Raw genomic sequence first — 7515 nt, forward strand, 5'->3', positions numbered from 1 at the left:
TATAATTATATATATATATATATATGAATTTATACATAATTATATATATATATGAATTTATACATAATTATATATATATATATATATGAATTTATACATAATTATATATATATATATATATACACACACACACACACATATACATTAGATATATATATATATATGATTGGCAGGAGACATGCCTGTTACATTCCTAAAAGCATCACGTTTATGCCTGTATTCTAAACATCTCATATTCCTATCAGCTATACCTTTAACAATGACCCTACTCAGCTAGTAGAAGTGGCACATATTTCATCTCCCTTTTGTGCTACCACTCATCTCCTTTCACCCCAGAAGTACCCTCTATTTACAGTCATCCCTTCACACTTATTTTTCACCAACCAATCCATTTTCCTGCCTTCGGTTAACTCTTCCTGTCTGCTGAGCTGCGTTTTATGCCTACCATAACTGATCTTTAGTTCTTCTCCAATCTACCACAGATGCTGCACCCACCTTTGCTCCCGCACTCACTAATGCCATCCTTATGTACCTGTGATTTCCATCTCAATCACCTCTACCTAATCCCTTCTGCTTTCTATCCTATTTACATGTTTACTTTATTGTTGCTCTCCTCTCTTCCTGCACTGCCACTTGCCTCCTCCTCCTTAGCCACTTCTCTCTCTCATACACCCCTCCATATTGATATTAAGCACATCACTCATTCATCACTCACTACCTTTACCTCTGCCCTCATCTCTAACCACCTGTTACTCTCCTTTCAAAATCTCTTATTACATTACTGAATGTCTTAAGGCAGGAAGCTGGCAGAATCATTAGCACGCCGGGCAAAATGCTTAATGGCATTTCATGTCTTTATGTTCTGAGTTCAAATTCCGCCAGTCTATTTTGCCTTTCATCCTTTCAGAAACAAATACCAGTTGAACACTGGGGTCAATGTAATCAACCTACTCCCGCCAAAGTTGCTGGTCTTGTGCCAAAATTTGAAACCAAATTACGGCTGTCTCTTCTCTGCATTTGATCTATTGTCCATATTGTTGCTAATACTCACCTTCTTGTACCTTGAGAGCTTGCTCTGGCATCTTGTCATCACCATCTTTGTGCCACTCTCACTCATATATAATGTGGGGAAGTCATTTCTCTCTTTCATACCAAATACCTATGTCTATCCCTGCTATTATAATTTAGCCTCTTGACATCTGGCATAAAACTATCTCCCTCCTCTCAAAAAGTGGTGAAGTTTTTCTTTTTTTTTGCTTTTTTGTGAATCTATTTGACAATCTCACTAGTGTGAGTGACATGAAAAAGCACCCAGTACAAACTGAAAACTAGTCAGCATCAGGAAGGGCATCCAGGTGTAGAAATCATGCCTAAGCTGACATCGGAGCCTGATGCAGTCCTGCAGCTCATAGGATACTGTCAAACCATTCAACCAATGCCCACATGGGGTAAAAAAAAAAAAAATTATGTGTGTGCTTGCATATATGTGTGTATATATATATATATACACACACACACACACGCGTGTGTATATAATATATGCATATACATATATGTATGTACATATGTATATGTATATATATATATGTGTGTGTGTGTGTGTGTGTGTATATATACATATATATATATACACACACACACACACGTGTGTGTATATAATATATAAGTACATATGTATATGTATATATATATATATATGTGTGTATATATATATATATATATATGTGTGAGTATATATACATATGTGTATATATATATATATGTGTGTGAGTATATATACATATGTGTATATATATATATATGTGTGTATACATACATGTGTATATATATATATATGTGTGTGTGTGTGTGTGTGTGTGTGTATATATACATATATATATATATATATATATGTGTGTGTGTGTGTGTGTGTGTGTGTGTGTGTATATATATACATATGTGCATGTATGTGTACATACGGCTATGCTTATATATATATATATATATACATACACACACACAAATGTATACATATAACCCAAATAAGTGAGTTTAGCACATCTTGTGTTCGTATATGTGCATATGAATATGTATATGTTTGTGTTATATGTTATTATGTGCGCACACAATGGATTTTCCATTTTCTTAGGCAACTCATGTGCCCCACACTTTTGATTTTCCACTCCCTCTGCATCCTGCACCACTCATCCTTGTCTCACTGCGTATATATCTTCTACTTTTCTGTTTCCCCTCTCAGCAGTTCCACGCATAATCTTACTGCATCCCTAATTTTCTATCATTTTTTTTTTCTTTTTTCATTTGCATCCGTCTTTAGATCTGCATCCTACTCTTTCTCATGCTCCAAACATCGTTGTATGTCTCACTCACTTTTGCTCTCAATTTGCATTTCTTACTCAAACGTCGTACGTCTACCACTCAATGCCTCCCGTTTTCTCTCCCCCTGTTTGAACTTGAGTCACTCTTGCATTCACTTATCGCCTTCTACCTTCCTCACTAACTCTCTCTCTCTCTCTCTCCTCTTCTATCTCTGAATAGTACGCCCCGCCTCTCTATCGAGCATTCTCACACTAACACTCTTCTAATTCACTACCTTCTCCCATTCAATTTAGCAGCTAACTCTCTCAATATAAGCAAAGCTACTCCTGATTTGGAGGAGACAACAGCAGGAATATTCAGAAAATGTGCTAAATATTTGTAAAAATAGAACAAAACAAAAACCATTGCAAAACTAACAAACAAAACGTAGGTTTAAAATAAGGCGGATAGAGGAGACGTCAAGTTCAGCATATTGCCTCGGAAGATCTCTCCCTTTCTTTCTAAATACATATACCTACTTATTTATCTTTATTTACTTATTTTAGAGAAGGAAATCTAGCTTCACATTAGAAACATGTCTGTAAAGTACTTGCTTTGTGTCCAAGTGAATAACTAACGAATGCTCTCGACTACTACTACTATACATATACAGTACTTTTTTTTTATATTCTTTTTTGCAAACTACAAAATTTACATAGGCGAACTTAATTGCTACTACATCATATGATGATGAGCTCACATCAAATTATATGAACGCATTTTATCTATCTTTAGCTAGATTTATGTCTATATATATATAAAAAAGATATGAAGCATAAATATGTATACATCATACATAAGGCATAAATATGCATATATCTATTTCTCAAAAGCACAAATGTATTATATATATATATATATATATATATATACTGATGTGTATATAAATACTATACTTTTTCATTTGTGAGCATGCAAATAATTATAATAAAAGATATGTGAAAGGGTGAGTACATATGGAATGAAGAACGTTTAAAATCGTTAAGAAATCAGATTAAATTTCGCCATTAATTAAACAAGAATAAGAGTTATTGGAAACACACCCCTAAAATGTTCTTTAAAATCTATGAAAAGTAGCTGACATTTGAGGAAATTTTCACAAAATAGGGCGATGAGAAGATAATCTATATAACTTCACTCGTAAAAAAAGTGGAGCTAAGATTGCAACAGAAGCGAAACAAGAACTGTTAATTAATAAGGTTATACAAATTGGAAAACGCTATGCTGCTGCAACACATACACAAAAATTATAATTTACAGGCAACCATTGTAACTCCTTCGAAAAGCTACGGGGGTGGGGGTTGAACTCTCAAAACTAATGGTTTACTAAATATGCCCTCTTTCCACGATATAATAATAATATACCTTTAGTTTCCTCTTCATCCAACGAGAAAGAACAAGTGATATGTATCCATACACACACACACTATATATATATATATATATATATATATATATATATATATATATATATATATATAGATATAAATTCCATAATAGGATGTATATATATATATGTATATAAAGAGGTAATTGAAACACAATCTGGAAAAGAGAAATTTCAATTGCAGTAATACTGCTTTTACTTTCGGCGAATATACTGTTACGAAGTCATACTGATATAATAAAGCACACACATACACGTGTATATGTGTGTGTAAAATGGAATCTAGGATGAAAATAACTTACCAAAAATGTATCATCATCTTCTAAAAATAAATGATTTTTCCAACCTAGAACGAGCAAGGCATATATAAATAGAGCATTCGCTAACTCATATATACATGCATGCATGTATGTATGCATAAACGAAATAAATATATGTACGCATGTATTTGAATTAGGCAAGCAGTGGGCTTCTGAAAGTGGTAATAATAAATAAAAGTAGTGGAGACAGTAGCAAACCAGAAAGAGAATGCTGCATGAATTCTCACTAAAAGCTGGCTGGCTCTGAATCAATCCCTAGTGAAGTAATATGAATTTTTTTCTTTTTAACAGCAAATCAAGAAAACCAAAGCGATCAGTCGAAATTTAATGATTAACTCTAACACCCACTTTTTATTATTTTCTTTTATTCTTAATTTAAAGAATTTTTCATAAGAACTAATAATAGGTGTGCGAGTATAACTATATAAACTGACATGAATAGGCGTATACATTTTACTTCCTACGTCGACGACTAACAAATTCCACCCGTGTGTGTGTATATCTATATCTATATATATATATATACACACATACACATCGTACAGCATTATATAAATGAGGTGGAAGAAATGCTGTACACAATGAATTTTTCTTGGTTAATCTAATAGCATAGTTACTTCTTAAATGTATCGAAGTACGTATACTTCAAATCAAATGTGAAACACTTTAGATCTTAAAACAACTACGGCTACATTCGGTTTGTAATAAAATAAAAATGTAAAAAAAAAAGACATTATGAAATGTCAGACAGCAGTGTGTATGAGTGTGAAAGACATCCAAGGTGGTCAGAAAATGGGGATCAGATTATAATTATCATATATTACAAAATGAACCCTCATTTTATCCTTTTCGTTTCCTTTACTTCATCCCCTCCCTCTTTCGTGAAAGTATTTAATTCCGATTTTAACAATTTCATTTACGTTGTAGAATGAAATCTAAGGGAGAAAAAAAATGACATCAAAGCAATAGGAGAGTTCAGTAAAAAGAAAAACATACCCACAGGATACTTGAGAGACAATGATGCTAAATATATGTAAATATGAGGTAGTGTTCCTGAACAAGGAAACAATCGTGATGTCTTAACCACATTCAGTCTTGAATATAAACTACGTCCTTTCCACTGCCTTAGCATAGGGTTAGAGAGGAGGCATGGAACTGTCCTGGTTTTTTCTCTTTTTGTTCTTGTTTGTGCAGGCGATTCTTGAATACTACGCACTTCATAGGAACGAATAAATCATGATCGACGTATTCATTACTTGATTTGCATCAGGTCAGATCTAAACCAACATTAAATCATACAGCCTGGTTGGCTGGCTACTAGCAGACATCGACAAAACTACCGAAAGGGACTATTTTTCTTGTTCTCCTCACTATTTGGACAAACCTCTTTCTTTTACTCTCTTGTTTCCTCTTTCTGTCGATTTTGATTTCCATTGCATAGTTTCTTGTGCTTTCTTTACTTAAGAGATACATAAGTATTTTCACGACATTTTTCAGCGTTAAATTTTATTTACCTTTAAAAATTCTAACTTGAAATAGAAACAAAAGAGGAAAGCCGCACCGATGTCGTCGCTAGGAAGGTTACCTAATCGTCAGAGTCGCTCGAAACAACTGAGTTGTTTTGAATGGTAACATATGATTAACACTACATACATAATTCTACATTTGATAGTTAGAAAGATACAGAAATGTACTTACCAATTAAAAAAAAAACTACTTTAAAAAGCATGAATAATACGAAATTCCACTAGTGCCTCCCCAAGTTATAGGAGTATTTTATCAGACGTCACCGGTGCAACTAATGAGTCTACTATGACAAATAATCCGGGACTCTCTCTCGGCATAAGAAAATTATTGACAAAAATAATAAGTCATAACTATTCAGCCTGTTATTTTTTTGCCTTTTACATAGGACTGAATATAAAGCATAAACATGTGGCACTTAATATTCATTGATTGGTGACTTTAAGATTGGCCCTCTTACCATTTTCTATGTTAATTCGTATACCAAAGCTAGTACTTGAGTAAATTCTATTCATTATACACGTGAAAGCTACGTGGCTACAAGTAGAATATACGAATTATTCACTAGAAATGAAGTGAAAGAACGCTACAGCGAAACTACACTCCTTCCTTTTTATTTTATAATCATAAGGGAAACAATAATTTCTATTTTCAGTCCATTTAGACTAGAACTACTTTCTGTACAATTATTCCATTGCAGCTGTTGTTAAGATAAACTAATAAAAATGTAAGTAACAAACGGAAGGACGAAGAAAAGAATAGAAATATAAAAAAGAAGTGGAGTGAAAAGAAAAAGAAAACTGCTGGGTTTTTTTTAAGCTGACTGCAGTAATAGATATCTTAAGACATTTTAACAAAACAAACCAAGTAAAACGATTAAAATTTCTATGAAATCAATAACATTATGAAAACTAAGACATTAAATAGCAACATCGTAACATAGTCCTTGAGATTTACTGGATCAAACATACATGCGTATGTGTCTAATATATATGTATATCTGTGGGTATGTCTGTTCATTTATTGTTTATTGAAGATCAATGGACTTAGTTCGGGTTTTGATAAGGAAGATGGATGAAACAAAGCATTCTTTTCTCTCTGAACTACGCCTACTGTTAAAGTATGAACAAGAGCAGAAAATAAACATAACCAAAGTGAAAATAAATTATAAATATAAACAACGATAGGTAATCAATGAAAACGACTTAAATCTGAGACAATTCGTGTATAGAACAGAGAAATAATTTATTGAAAGAAATGAGTCACATGAATCTCAACAATATATAAAAAAAGTTCCTAAATAAGAAAGTAACTAATTAATAGATAAACAAAAGAAAACAATGACTACTCTCCCGGAACCATTAAGATGGTTTGCGTCTTCTTTGAAAGCACTAAACACTTTTTTAAAAAATCAGTAGTTTTGCATCGAGTTGTATTTATTTAAATGAAAATTGAATGAGAATGAATTAAAATTTTAATATAGTCCTATGATAATTAAAATATGTGAGCTAAAACCGAAAATCACTTTCATTGAAATAAATAATTTCAACATTATTTCAGTGTCCGAAACATAGAAACACACTAAAATAAAGAAAAAAAGTGATACACACACAAACGTATACGTTGTGTGTACACATTTGGTCATGTGTCTGTATTTATAAGAATGTTGAATAGTCGATTAAATGTTCTTTCACGGCAACTTTACATCCTGTCTAGCCATTCTAACATCTAATAATTCAATTACACAGTGCTTTGCTGATAAGGTTCAGTAAGACGTAAACATGTACGGAGTTGTCATCCTATCAGTCAAAAATTACACTTACTCCTCAGTGCATTACGCATTTAATAAATTTAAATTGCAATGTTGTTTTACATGTGCACACACACACACACACACACACACACACACACACACACACACACACACAC

The 7515-nt window shown here is 32.7% G+C and overlaps 1 protein-coding gene across 6 annotated transcripts in view; it reads right to left on the minus strand.

Moving 5' to 3' along the window:
• The window catches only part of LOC106874076 (uncharacterized), a 56530-nt gene that overhangs the window by 36311 nt on the left and 12704 nt on the right, over positions 1-7515 (minus strand). Inside the window, exons 1-2 of one of the 6 annotated variants that reach the window (XM_052972725.1) lie at positions 5761-6155; positions 4045-4088 (exon numbers count right to left, since the gene is read on the minus strand). The exons of 1 other annotated variant lie outside the window; for it this stretch is intronic. The gene's annotated coding sequence lies outside the window, so the exon portion shown is untranslated. Of the gene's footprint in view, positions 1-4044; positions 4089-5058; positions 5735-5760; positions 6156-7515 lie in introns of those variants that run through there. 4 more of the 6 variants (XM_052972726.1, XM_052972727.1, XM_052972729.1 and 1 more) reach the window with 4 other exon arrangements.

This window comes from Octopus bimaculoides, chromosome 14 (genome assembly GCF_001194135.2).
Source record: "Octopus bimaculoides isolate UCB-OBI-ISO-001 chromosome 14, ASM119413v2, whole genome shotgun sequence".
NCBI classification, from domain to species: domain Eukaryota; kingdom Metazoa; phylum Mollusca; class Cephalopoda; order Octopoda; family Octopodidae; genus Octopus; species Octopus bimaculoides.